The sequence below is a fragment of the Nerophis ophidion genome, linkage group LG03 (genome assembly GCF_033978795.1).
Source record: "Nerophis ophidion isolate RoL-2023_Sa linkage group LG03, RoL_Noph_v1.0, whole genome shotgun sequence".
NCBI classification, from domain to species: domain Eukaryota; kingdom Metazoa; phylum Chordata; class Actinopteri; order Syngnathiformes; family Syngnathidae; genus Nerophis; species Nerophis ophidion.
The window spans coordinates 5,808,400-5,822,520 of NC_084613.1; the positions used below are offsets into that span (position 1 = coordinate 5,808,400).

At 41.8% G+C, this 14,121-nt stretch overlaps 1 protein-coding gene across 1 annotated transcript in view; it reads right to left on the reverse strand.

Annotated features, from left to right (window-relative positions):
* The window catches only part of tab2 (TGF-beta activated kinase 1 (MAP3K7) binding protein 2), a 100,749-nt gene extending 95,443 nt beyond the window's left edge, over positions 1-5,306 (reverse strand). The window contains exon 1 of the mRNA XM_061894094.1: positions 4,962-5,306. The gene's annotated coding sequence lies outside the window, so the exon portion shown is untranslated. The remainder of the gene's footprint in view (positions 1-4,961) is intronic.
* Positions 5,307-14,121: the final 8,815 nt, after the last annotated feature.

Here is a 14,121-nt window from a genome sequence, read left to right on the forward strand (position 1 = left end):
AAAGACAAGTTGTCTGGTATGTTCAACATTTTATTTAAGGACTAAATGACAATAATAAACATATGTTTCATGTACCCCCGCATGCTTTAATTTTTCCGTGTGCGGCCCTCAGTGGAAAAAGTTTGGACACCCCCTGATCTAAGTGGTGCGGACACTTCTTTATCTATCCGTCTTTGTGGGGACATTGTTGATTGTCATGTCATGTACGGATGTACTTTGTGGACGCCGTCTGCTGCCCCACACACACAGTAAGTCTTGCTGAGTCCAGCATTCTGTTTTTTTGTTTACTTTGTAGCCAGTTCAGTTTTAATTTTGTTCTGCATAGCCATGCCTAGGCTTCAATGCCCTTTCTTAGCGGCACTCGCCTTTTGTTTATTTCTGTTTTAAGCATTAGATACTTTTTTACCTGCACCCTGCCTCCGCTGTCGTCTGCGTGTTTTTATCACGACAAACCGCCGTCGTCTCACACGACCTGTTCCCGACATCTACAAAGCGATTAGCTACCTGCGCTGTACAGACACTCAACAACGGCACATGAATTGTAAAATTATAATTACTGGTGTGCAACCCAATTGGGTGAAATTACATAATCTCCCACACTAGTGTGCCGCGGCACACTGGTTGAAAAACACTGCCTCACACGACCTGTAATATACATTAGTGGTGCAACGTTAATGGATTTGTATTCCTTAGATTCAACTGCATCCAGCTGTGCTCGTCAGGTTTGACTTTGGGAAGATAGGCATCGATTCGAGATCATTTTAAAAAGGGTATTGATCGATTTTATCACTGCTAGAAAAAGGAAAATATTTAAGAAGAGCAGACTTTACAGTATACCAAGATTAGTAGTTTCAATGAGGAGGATGTTAAACCTGTGGCATCATAGAGGAACAAATGCAAATGACTACAAGACAACACAATAACTTACAGCTAGAGCACAATTGCAAAAGCCACAGGAAAAAATAGTAGGGTCCTTGAATCACAAATTCCCAACTGAATCGTTAAAATGATTGTACAAACCCCGTTTCCATATGACTTGGAAAATTGTGTTAGATGTAAATATAAACAGAATACAATGATTTGCAAATCCTTTTCAACCCATATTCAGTTGAATATGCTACAAAGACAACATATTTGACGTCAAACTGATAAACATTTTTTAGTTTTGCAAATAATCATTAACTTTAGAATTTGATGCCAGCAACACGTGACAAAGGAGTTGGGAAAGGTGGCAATAAATACTTATAAAGTTGAGGATTGCTCATCAAACACTTATATGGAACAACCCACAGGTGTGCAGGCTAATTGGGAACAGGTGGGTGCCATGATTGGGTATAAAAGCAGCTTCCATGAAATGCTAAGTAATTCACAAACAAGGATGGGGTGAGGGTCACCACTTTGTAAGCAAATTGTTGAACAGTTTTAGAACAACATTTCTCAATGAGCTATTGCAAGGAATTTAGGGATTTTACCATCTAGGGTTCGTAAAATCATCAAAAGGTTCAGAGAATCTGGAGAAATCACTGCACATAAGCTGCGATTTTATGGACTTATGGTCCCTCAGGTGGTACTGCATCAAAAACCTACATCAGTGTGTGAAAAATCTTACACATGGGCTCAGGAACACTTCATGAAACCACTGTCAGTTGCTACATCTGTAAGTGCACGTTAAAACTCTACTATGCAAAGCAAAACCCATTTATCAACAACACCCAGAAACGCCCCCGGCTTTGCTGGGCCCGACCTCATCTAAGATGGACTGATGCAAAGTGGAAAGGTGTTCTGTGGTCAAACGAGTCCACATTTCAAATTATACTTGGAAACTGTGGACGTGGTGTCCTCCGGAACAGAGAGAAAACTAACCATTCGGATTGTTATCGGCGCAAATTTCAAAAGCCAGCATCTGTGATGGTATGGGGGTGTATTAGGGCCCAAGGCATGGGTAACTTACACATTTGTGAAGGCACCATTAATGCTGAATGGTCCATACAGTTTTTGGAGCAACATATGTTGTCATCAAAGCAATCTTATCATTGACGCCCCTGCTTATTTCAGCAAGACAATGCTAAGCCACGTGTTACAAAAGCGTTGCTCCGTAGTAAAAGAGTGCAGGTACTTTCCCGCCCCGCCTGCAGTCCAGACATGTCTCCCATGGAAAATGTGTGGCGCATTATGAAGCGTAAAATACGACAGCGGAGACCCCGGACTGTTGAAGGACTGAAGCTCTACATAAAACAAGAATGGGAAAGAATTCCACTTTCAAAGCTTCAACAATTAGTTTCATCACTTCCCAAACGTTTATTGAGTGTTGTTAAAAGAAAAGGTGATGTATTATTCGGTATTCGGCCAAGAGTTTAAATTTTATTCGGCTTCGGCCACAAATTTTCATTCCGGTGCATCCCTATTCTAAATACAACATTTAACCAAACAAACATACATTTCTAGTTCACATAACTTTTTAAAATACATTGTGACATGTTCTTTTTGAAATTAAATACCAAGTCACTCCATTTTGTTTCTTTACCAACAGAATTCCACAAATTAACACCGAGAACAGATAAACATCTACGTTTAACAACCAGTCTTGCTTTTGGTAAAATAAACTTAGATTCATCTCTTAGATTGTATTTGCCGGTCTGTAGAGAGAAATATTTTGGAATTCCTTCTGGAAGAGTATTTATTTTTGCTTTGAACATTATCTGTGTTATTTTATAATAAACAATATCTTGAAATTCCATAAGTTTTGATTAGGGATGCACCGATTAATCGGTAACCGAATATATTCGGCCGAATATGGCAAAAAAAAAGCCACATTCGGCCTTCGGTGGAATGAGTTCAAAACAAGGCCGAATAGTGGCGTGTGACGCAATTTTTTGACGCGGTGACGCAATCAACCAACATTCAGTGACGCGGTGACGTTGGGATATGTTGTGTACCTGTATAAGTGTATGAGGTTACAAGCACACACTTAATTGAGATTTACTTGAGCCTTCTGTTTACATTATTAGCATATCTACTGTGGCTAAGCAGACTTTTGCCAAAAGGACAATAATTCATTTGTTGTGGGTTTATCCACTTTAATGCACTTTATTCTTTTTTTGGAATGCATGGTTTGTTTGAAGGTCTAATATTAATTAAAAACTTTGTGCTTTTTTTTGAAAAGCAAAGGCTACTGGATTATTAAAAAAAATGTCAATATTCAATAAAAAAATTACTTTATTTGAAAAACATGTCTAAATATTTATTCTAGGCTATTTATGCAATATTTATAAAATTGTGAAAAACTGCATTCATCACCTTCGGCCAAGCGTTTAAATTTTATTCGGTTTCGGCCACAAATGTTCATTTCGGTGAATCCCTATTCTAAATACATTTAACCTAACAAACATACATTTCTAGTTCACATAACTTTTTAAAATACATTGTGTGGGCCTACCGAGGATGTCGTGGTGGTTTGTGCAGCCCTTTGAGACACTAGTGATTTAGGGCTATATAAGTAAACATTGATTGATTGATTGAGTGACATGTTCTTTTTGAAATTAAATACAGAGTTACTCATTTTTATTTCTTTACCAACAGAATTCCACAAATTAACACTACGTTTAACAACTAGTCTTGCTTTTGGTAAAATAAACATAGATTAATCTCTTAGATTGTATTTGCCGGTCTGTAGAGAGAAGTATTTTTGAATTCCTTCTGGAATTCAAAACATTATCTGTGTTATTTTATAACAAACACAGTCGGTGTTTCCTTGTTCAAAATTCCCGAAGATTAAGCTTTAATATGGATCAGAGCGGTCAAGCGAACGTGGATCCCGACCAAATGTCAACCGGCAGTTTTTTGGTGAGAAAATTGTGGTAATAAGTCAGCTTTTACCGGAGACATCAGCGGAGCTTCAGTCTTGCTGCAGCTGCGTGACTTCCCTCAGAGACTCTGGGTCAACACACCCCTCCGAATTTCAGGAATTTTATAATCTCACTAAAAGACTAGTAACACAGGGATTTTCCAGAATTATACTGGTAAATGTGTCTAAATGTGTCTAACAGGCTTCACGGTGGCAGAGGGGTTAGTGCGTCTGCCTCACAATACGAAGGTCCTGCAGTCCTGGGTTCAAATCCAGGCTCGGGATCTTTCTGTGTGGAGTTTGCATGTTCTCCCCGTGAATGCGTGGGTTCCCTCCGGGTACTCCGGCTTCCTCCCACCTCCAAAGACATGCACCTGGGGATAAGTTGATTGGCAACACTAAATTGGCCCTAGTGTGTGAATGTGAGTGTGAGTGTTGTCTGTCTATCTGTGTTGGCCCTGCGATGAGGTGGCGACTTGTCCAGGGTGTACCCCACCTTCCCCCCGATTGTAGCTGAGATAGGCGCCAGCGCCCCCTGCGACCCCGAAAGGGAATAAGCGGTAGAAAATGGATGGATGGATGGATGGGTATGGTCATGATTGTGCTTACATTGTTCAAATTAAAAGGTGATGTAACACAGTGGTGAACATGCCCTTTCCCAACTACTTTGGCACGTGTTGCAGCCATGAAAATCTAAGTTAATTATCATTTGCAAAAATAAAATAAAGTTTATGAGTTTGAACATCAAATATGTTGTCTTTGTAGCATATTCAACTGAATATGGGTTGAAAAGGATTTGCAAATCATTGTATTCTGTTTATATTTACATCGAACACAATTTCCCAACTCATATGGAAACGGGGTGTGTATAATAGTATTGATATATGAAATATATAAGCTATAAGTGAGGAAAGTGAAGTTGATGGAAGTTTTCTCTCCCGGCTGACAATAGCAGAGCCTCCCTCCCACTTAGCTGACTGAGCTAGCCGACGATTCTAAACTTCACTTTCTCTTTTCTTCCACAAACTTGCAAAAGTCAGCGGCAAGATGCTTCAGAAAGTGTTGAGTGTGGCCCAGCAACAAGTCATCAAAGTTCCAGGAGAGAGTCCATACTTACTTCTCCCCCACCCCCGCCTGTGCTGCCGCTCCCCGGGCAGACGTCGCAGCCCACACCGCCGCAGGAGCTCCGCAGGGCCGCGGAGACGCACACAGCAGACGCCGAGAAGGCTCCAGCGAGGACCAGGCTAACTTGCGCCGAGGCCCGGGGTCTTAATGTGTCCTCGGAGGGGGAGATAGCGAGCTCCGGCCCTCCGCTTTTAGACGGACTCGGGAAGACTTTTTTTGACAGCTCCCTTCTCCCTTTTTTCTTCTTTTCTTCTTCTTCTTCTTCTTCTCCTTCACTTTTCTCTTTTTGCTGCCTTCACTACATACCAATCACAATACTGCCTCACAATATGGCGGCCGCGCCAGCCCTCTACTCTCGCGAGACTTCAACTTTCCTAGAAGTTGTGCCCGGGGTGGGCGGGGCTTCAACTCTGAGACCATGCACCGTCAGGGGTCGGCGACCCAAAATGTTGAAACCAAAAATACAAAATGTTGGACCAAAAATACAAAAATAAAAATAAAAATCTATCTGGAGGCGCTAAAAATTAAAAGCTATATTACATAAAGATATTGTGTCATGTGATATAAATTGAATTATGACGACTTAAAGCAGGGGTCGGGAACCTTTTTGGCTGAGAGAGCCAAAAATCCAAATATTTTTTAAATGTATTTTTCAACACTGAACACAACTAAACACGTGCATTTTTAAGCAAGACCAACATTTGTAGAGTTTTTGTAATAACATTGTTATTCTGAAGCTAACTGTGGAGGGGGTGTGGCATGCGGGGCCTGCAGCAGTGTAAATGGCCCAGCTGGGCCTTGTTATCTAATCACCTGTCGCTCTGTTGTACGCAGCGGCCCGGAAGAGAGACGGGGTTGGGGGCCGGAGCCAGAGCGTGAGCGAGAAGGAAAGAGAAAAAGAGTCTTATTTAAAAAGAAAACAATATTTAAACCCTGAAACAGGCTCTCATGTCGGTGTTTGGTGGTCTGGAGATCCCCTAGGATTGCAAGCCCCGCATTAACCGATAATAAATAAATAACTTCTTACCAGTATGCAATTTCTTCAACAGGTGCGGTAGAAAATGAATGGATGGATATTTTATATTTTGAACGTTATTTTTAACTCTGTGATTACAGGTGGAATTATTCATGCAATGTCAGCTCAGATTTATCCGAGTCATCAAAAAAGCCAGATCTGGCTCGCGAGCCATAGGTTCCCTACCCCTGACTTCAAGGAAACTAAATGAGCTCAAATATAGAATTGATTAACGTGGACCCCGACTTAAAGAAGTTGAAAAACTTATTGGGGTGTTACCATTTAGAAAAAAAGCTGCTTGTTCTGGCTCTGATGCACCTGTAGTGGCAGGTGGAAAAGGTGGTAGTCATGGTGTGTGCTGTCTTTGGTGATGGTTTTTGGTTTCTTAAGGCAACGGGAGTTATGTAAATCCTTCAGGGAGGACAGGGCGCAGCCGAAGATTTTTTGTGCAGACTTTATGACCCTCCGAATCGCCTGTTTGTCTGCTTCCGTGCAGCTGGCGTACCGCACTGTTATGCAGTATATCAGCAGGCTCTCGACAGCCGAGCGATAGAAGGTCACCATCAGCTGCCTCTCCGGTCTGTTGTTCCTCAGCACCCTCAGGAAGTGGAGTCTCCACTGGGCCTTCTAGATGACCACAGTTGTATTTTGGGTCCAGGACAGGTCAGCAGATATGAGGGGTGCCGAGGAACTTGATGTAGTGTTTTTCCTGAAGTCAAATATGAGTTCCTTGGTTTTTGTGGTGTTCAGTGCCAGATTATTCACTGATAGCATGTTAGCATCGATTAGCTTGCAGCAGGGGTCACCAACCTTTTTGAAACCAAGAGCTACTTCTTGGGTACTGATTAATGCGAAGGGCTACCAGTTTGATACACACTTAAATAAATTGCCAGAAATAGTCAATTTGCTCAATTTATCTTTAACTCTATATAATTATTAATAATTAATGATATTTATCTTTGTGGAAATACTGATCATCTTAATGATTTCCCACAATAAGTATATAATATTGATGACATGTTTTAAATAGGTTAAAATCCAATCTGCACTTTGTTAGAATATATAACAAATTGGACCAAGCTATATTTCCAACAAAGACAAATCATTATTTCTTCAACATTTTCCACGACAAAAATTTTAAAAGAAATTAAAAAGACTTTGAAATAAGATTTAAATTGGATTCTACAGATTTTCTAGATTTGCCAGAATAATTTTATTGAATTTTAATCATATTAAGTTTGAAGAAATATTTCACAAATATTCTTCGTCGAAAAAAACAGAAGCTAAAATGAAAAATTAAATTAAAATGTATTTATTATTCTTTACAATAAAAAAATCAATTTACCTGAACATTGATTTAAATTGTCAGGAAAGAAGAGGAAGGAATTTAAAAGGTAAAAAGTGTTTAAAAATCCTAAAATCATTTTTAAGTTTGTATTTTTTCTCTAAAAATGTCTTTCTAAAAGTTATAAGAAGCAAAGTAAAAAAATAAATGCATTTATTTAAACAAGTGAAGACCAAGTCTTTAAAATATTTTATTGGATTTTCAAATTCTATTGGAGTTTTGTTTATTTATTTACTAGCAAGCTGGTCTGGCTTTGCTCGACATTTTTAATTCTAAGAGAGACAAAACTCAAATAGAATTTGAAAATCCAAGAAAATATTTGAAAGACTTGGTCTTTACTTGTTTAAATAAATTCATTTATTTGTTTTACTTTGCTTCTTATAACTTTCAGAAAGACAATTTTAGAGAAAAAATACCACCTTAAAATGATTTTAGGATTTTTAAACACATTTACCTTTTAAATTCCTTCCTCTTCTTTCCTGATAATTTAAATCAATGTTCAAGCAATTTTTTTTATTGTAAAGAATAATAAATACATTTTAATTTAATTCTTCATTTTAGCTTCTGTTTTTTCAATGAAGAATATTTGTGAAATATTTCTTCAAACTTATTATGATTAAAATTCAAAAAAATGATTCTGGCAAATCTAGAAAATCTGTAGAATCAAATTGAAATCTTATTTCAAAGTCTTTTGAATTTCTTTTAAAAAAAATATTCTGGAAAATCTAGAAGAAATAATGATTTGTCTTTGTTAGAAATATAACTTGGTCCAATTTGTTATATATTCTAACAAAATGCAGATTGGATTTTAACCTATTTAAAACATGTCAACAAAATTCTAAAAATTAATCTTAATCAGGAAAAATTACCAATGATGTTCCATAAATTATAATTTTTTTATTTTTTCAAAAATATTCAAATTAGCTAGTTTTTTCTCTTCATATTTTTGGGTTGAATTTTGAATTTTAAAGGGTCGAAATTGAATATAAACAATGTTTCAAAATGTTATTTTCATTTTTTTCGTGTTTTTCTCCTCTTTTAAACCGTTCAATTAAGTCATTTTTTCATCATTTATTCCCTACAAAAAAACTCCCGTAAAAGGAACAAAAAAAGTACGACGGAATGACAGACAGAAATACCCATTTTTTTATCCATATAGATTTATTTATTAAAGGTAAATTGAGCAAATTGGCTATTTCTGCCAATGTATTTAAGTGTGTATCAAACTGGTAGCCCTTGGCATTAATCAGTACCCAAGAAGTAGCTCTTGCTTTCAAAAAGGTTGCTGACCCCTGCTCTAACGGGTGACTTTTCAGTGGTGCGACTATTTGTAGCAACACTTTTGCCCCATGATTGTTCAACATCTTCCCGCTTGAAGCCAAACCACCGCCAGACGATGGACCCCCTGCTGTTTTTCTTGGGAAGTTTTGGGGACTTTCAACCTTTTTTGGACTTTTTCCGACTTTTCCTTAAATTTCTCTCCCCCTCTTGGTGGGCCTCTGCTGGGTAGCTTTTGGACATGCCGGCAGCCCCCGAATAAAGAAGTAGGTGGGAAGCGGTGTATTGCAGCCGGCTGTAGCAACACAAACACAGCCGGTTTTTGTTTGTTTATTGTGAAGCTTTACTATGGAACAGAGCGGTCAAGCGAACATGGTTCCCGACCACATGGTTTCGGTGAGAAAAATTGTGGTAATAAGTCGGCTCTTACCCTAAACATGAGCAGAGCTTGTGTCGTTCCTCCTGCAGCTATCAAAGAGGCAGCTGCGACTTTCTTGGCTCCTCCGTGGCTTACCTCAGAGACACTGGCGGTCACCGCACACCTCTGACTTTCAGGTATGACTATATAATCTCGCTAAAACAGTAGTAACACAATAAGCTGATAAGGGATTTTCCAAAATTATGCTAGTAAATGTGTCTAATAACATCTGAATCGCTCCCACTGCAATGTCTTTTTTTTTTGTGCTTCACTCTAACTTTCCTCATCCACAAATCTTTCATTTTCGCTTTGTCGGTCCGAATCGCTCTCGCTGCTGGTGGCCCTGATTGTAAACAATGTGAGGATGTGAGGAGCTCCACAACCCGTGACGTCACGCGCATATCGTCTGCTATTTCCGGTACAGGCAAGGCTTTTTTATTAGTGACCAAAAGTTGTGAACTTTGTCGTCGATGTTCTCTACTAAATCCTTTCAGCAAAAATATGGCAAATTTGCATAGAATGGACCTGCTATCCCCGTCTAAATAAGAAAATAGATCTCATTTCAGTAGGCCTTTAAGGTATTCAACTCTCTACTGCCATCTGGCGGCTAAAGTGGATAGTGCATCCCCACCGAATTTGTCACCTTTCACGTGTCAGGTAATGGGGCCGTGTGAACCCCCTTCTTACTCGACAAAACATGAAGTCTTTGAGTGCATTGACTTGTGAGACAGCACCCTCTGCTGGACACACCATTTATGTTTCAGTTAGCACTTCAGAATTAAATGCATTCCTACTCCTGTGCGAATCCAGCAGAGAAATGGCGTGTGTGCCAATGTGGAAGCCGGTAAAAGAAACAGGTATGGTGAACGGTGCCTCGGTTTTCGTACTCTCAATTTTTGAGGACAAAGTTCACCAAATGTCTCGGTTTGAGTCTTTGTTGTGCGATAGTAGTGACTGTGATAACCACGCGATTGTTGTGATATTGTCATGGCCTTCTTCTGCCAGGAGATATCCCCATTTCTCTGCCAAATGTGTTGCTGAGAGATGTGTTATTGACGTTGTCTTTTCAGCTATTATGGTCCCAGACCTCAACCCCTGGTAAGAGGCAGTGGAAGTTTGAAGTTCCTTGGAGTATTCCAGTCCATCTAGCTGGATTGGGATGCGTATCTGGCAAGCTCAGTTAGGGTGAGTATCTGGCAACCTCTGTCAGGTAGAGTATCTGGCAACCTCACTCAGGCTCTATCTGGCAACCTCAGTTAGGAGAGCATCTGGCAACATCAGTCAGGCTCTATCTGGCAACCTCAATCAGGTAGAGTATCTGGCAACCTCAGTCACGGAGCGTATCTGGCAACCTCAGTCAGGGAGAGTATCTGGCAACCTTAGTCAGGGCGAGTATCTGGCAACCTCAGTCAGAGAGAGTATCTGGCAACCTCAGTCAGAGAGAGAATCTGGCAACCTCAACCAGGTAGAGTATCTGGCAACATCAGTCAGGCTCTATCTGGCAATCTCAATCAGGCAGAGTATCTGGCAACCTCAGTCAGAGAGAGTATCTTGCAACATCAGTCAGGGCAAGTATCTGGCAACCTCAGTCAGAGAGAGTATCTGGCAACCTTAGTCAGGGCGAGTATCTGGCAACATCAGTCAGGGCAAGTATCTGGCAACCTCAGTCAGAGAGAGTATCTGGCAACATTAGTCAGGGCGAGTATCTGGCAACCTCAGTCAGAGAGAGTATCTGGCAACCTCAGTCAGGTAGAGTATCTGGCAACATCAGTCAGGGCGAGTATCTGGCAACTTCAGTCAGGGCGAGTATCTGGCAACCTCAATCAGGGTGAGTATCTGGCAACCTCAGTCAGGTAGAGTATCTGGCAACCTCAGTCAGGTAGAGTATCTGGCAACCTCAGTCAGGGAGAGTATCTGGCAACTTCAGTGACGGAGCGTTTCTGGCAAACTCATTCAGGGAGAGTATCTGGCAACCTCAGTCAGGGTATCTGGCAACCTCCGTCAGGTAGAGTATCTGGCAACCTCAGTCAGGGAGAGTATCTGGCAACGTCAGTCATGGAGAGTATCTGGCAACCTCAGTCAGGGACAGTATCTGGCAACCTTAGTCAGGGCGAGTATCTGGCAACCTCAGTCAGAGAGAACATCTGGCAACCTTAGTCAGGGTGAGTTTCTGGCAACCTCAGAGAGAGTATCTGGCAACCTCAGTTAGGTAGAGTATCTGGCAACATCAGTCAGGTAGAGTATCTGGCAACCTTAGTCAGGGCGAGTATCTGGCAACCTCAGTCAGAGAGAGTATCTGGCAACCTTAGTCAGGGCGAGTTTCTGGCAACCTCAGTCAGGGAAATTGTCCGGCAACCTCAGTCAGAGAGAGCATCTGGCAACATCAGTCAGGCAGAGTATCTGGCAACCTCAACCAGGGTGAGTATCTGGCAACCTCAGTCAGATAGAGTATCTGGCAAACTCAGTCAGGGAGAGTATCTGGCAACGTCAGTCACGGAGCAAATCTGGCAACCTCAGTCAGGGAGAGTATCTGGCAAACTGAGTCAGGGAGAGTATCTGGCAACATCAGTCAGGGAGCAAATCTGGCAACCTCAGTCACGGAGCGTTTCTGGCAACCTCAGTCAGGTAGAGTATCTGGCAACCTTAGTCAGGGCGAGTATCTGGCAACCTCAGTCAGAGAGAGTATCTGGCAACCTTAGTCAGGGTGAGTATCTGGCAACCTCAGTCAGAGAGAGTATCTGGCAACCTCAGTCAGGGCGAGTATCTGGCAACATCAGTCAGGGACAGTATCTGGCAACCTCAGCCAGAGAGAGTATCTTGCAACATCAGTCAGGGACAGTATCTGGCAACCTCAACCAGAGAGAGTATCTGGCAACCTTAGTCAGGGCGAGTATCTGGCAACCTCAGTCAGAGAGAGTATCTGGCAACCTTAGTCAGGGCGAGTATCTGGCAACATCAATCAGGGACAGTATCTGGCAACCTCAGCCAGAGAGAGTATCTGGCAACCTTAGTCAGGGCGAGTATCTGGCAACATCAATCAGGGACAGTATCTGGCAACCTCAGCCAGAGAGAGTATCTTGCAACATCAGTCAGGGACAGTATCTGGCAACCTCAGCCAGAGAGAGTATCTGGCAATCTCAGTCAGGGAGAGTATCTGGCAACATCAGTCAGGCAGAGTATCTGGCAACCTCGGTCAAGGAGATTGTCCGGCAACATCAGTCAGGCTCTATCTGGCAACCTCAACCAGTGTGAGTATCTGGCAACCTCAGTCAGGGAGAGTATCTGGCAACCTCAGTCAGGGAGAGAATCTAGCAATGCCAGTCAGGGAGAGAATCTGTCAACGTCAGTCAGGGAGAGAATCTGGCAACGTCAGTCAGGGAGTGAATCTGGCAACCTGAGCCAAGGGAGAGCATCTGGCAACCTCAGTCAGGGAGAGTATCTGGCAACCTCAGTCAGAGAGAGTATCTTGCAACATCAGTCAGGGACAGTATCTGGCAACCTCAGCCAGAGAGAGTATCTGGCAATCTCAGTCAGGGAGATTGTCTTGCAACATCAGTCAGGCTCTATCTGGCAACCTAAATCAGGGTGAGTATCTGGCAACCTCAGTCAGGTAGAGTATCTGGCAACCTCAGTCAGGTAGAGTATCTGGCAACTTCAGTCACGGAGCGTATCTGGCAACCTCAGTCAGGGAGAGGATCTGGCGACATCAGTCAGGCTCTATCTGGCAACCTCAGTCAGGTAGAGTATCTGGCAACATCAGTCAGGGACAGTATCTGGCAACCTTGGTCAGGGCGAGTATCTGGCAACTTCAGTCAGGTAGAGTATCCGGCAACATCAGTCAGGCAGAGTATCTGGCAACATCAGTCAGGCAGAGTATCTGGCAACCTCAGTCAGGCAGAGTATCTGGCAACCTCAGTCAGGCTCTATCTGGCAACCTCAATCAGGGAGAGCATCTGGCAACCTCAGTCAGGGAGAGAATCTGGCAACATCAGTCAGGGAGAGAATCTGGCAACATCAGTCAGGGAGATTGTCTGGCAACATCAGTCAGGCTCTATCTGGAAACCTCAAACAGGGAGAGCATCTGGCAACCTCCATCAGAGGAAAGTTGACTAAATATCAATAAGTAAATGCTTACTATTGATTGATGGATGACACAATAAGTATGATTGCATAGGATCCACACATGTGCATTTCTTGACATAATATTACATTTCTTGACATAATATTACATTTCTTGACATAATATTACATTTCTTGACATAATATTACATCAGCAGAGCACACCTGTCCCCTGCGAGTCCCAGTAAAGACCGAGGAGGAGCTGCAGAGACGAGAGTCCACACAGACAGAAGATGTTTGTCCAGCAGCTGCTTCTCACACTCTGCTACTTTCAACACTCCAGAGGCAAATAAAGAAAAAGAGCATCAATGTCTGCAGCTTGGTTACAAATCCTATTTCTTTCAAAAGTGCAGTTGAAAAATGTCCGGTGTTTTGCAAACAGAACACTTTAGGATCCAAGTGTTGGATTCAGTAGACAAGAAGAAAAAGAAGAAGAAGAAGTTAGTGCATAGTGGCAGCAAGTCACTTAGTGTACTCACATCAAGGCTTGGTCACAATTGGAATACTTGCATCAGTGCACTTCACTGAGTACACTGTGTACTTCTTCTAGTGCTGGCATAGGTCTGATCCTGTGGGACTGGAAATGATCACAAGTCTGATCCTGTGGGACTGGAAATGACCACAAAACTCTAATTCTTCATGGGGACTGTTGGACAACTGGATTCCTTTCACTGACTTTATGAGTCCCTCTCTAACATTTCCAGTTAGTCAGTGAAACTTGAGTTTTCGTCAACCAGTCAGTCAGTGAAACTTGAGTCTTCATCATTCAGTTAGTCAGTGAAAATTGAGTCTTCATCAACCAAATAGTCAGTGAAACTTGAGTCTTCATCAACTAGTCAGTCAGTGAAACTTGAGTCTTTGTCAAGCAGTCAGTCAGTGAAACTTGAGTCTTCATCAACTAGTCAGTCAGTGAAACTTGAGTCTTTGTCAAGCAGTCAGTCAGTGAAACTTAAGTCTTCGTCAACCAGTCGGTCAGG